Source organism: Bison bison, unplaced genomic scaffold (assembly GCF_000754665.1).
Source record: "Bison bison bison isolate TAMUID 2011002044 unplaced genomic scaffold, Bison_UMD1.0 scf7180017864215, whole genome shotgun sequence".
Classification (NCBI taxonomy): Eukaryota; Metazoa; Chordata; class Mammalia; order Artiodactyla; family Bovidae; genus Bison; species Bison bison.
Window position 1 is genome coordinate 4,503,013 of NW_011494787.1, and position 328 is coordinate 4,503,340.

General features: G+C 43.0%; 1 protein-coding gene across 4 annotated transcripts in view; it reads right to left on the bottom strand.

Annotated features, from left to right (window-relative positions):
* Window positions 1-328, bottom strand: part of NAA50 (N(alpha)-acetyltransferase 50, NatE catalytic subunit) — a 32,744-nt gene that overhangs the window by 10,571 nt on the left and 21,845 nt on the right. The gene's annotated exons all lie outside the window — the stretch shown is intronic.

Consider the following 328-nt stretch of genomic DNA (forward strand, 5'->3'; position numbering starts at 1 on the left):
GTGGAAAGAGTGGCTGACTTTATTTTTCTGGGCTCCAAAATCACTGCAGATTGTGACTGCAGCCATGAAATTAAAATACACTTAATTCCTTGGAAGGAAAGTTATGACCAACCTAGACAAGAGTCTTCTCCAGCAACAAAGGTTCGTCTAGTCAAAGCTTTGGTTTTTCCAGTGGTCATGTATGGATGTGAGAGTTGGACTATAAAGACAGCTGAGCACCGAAGAATTAATGCTTTTGAACTGTGGTGTTGGAGAAGACTCTTGAGAGTCCCCTGGACTGCAAGGAGATCCAATCAGTCCATCCTAAAGGAGATCAGTCCTGGGTATT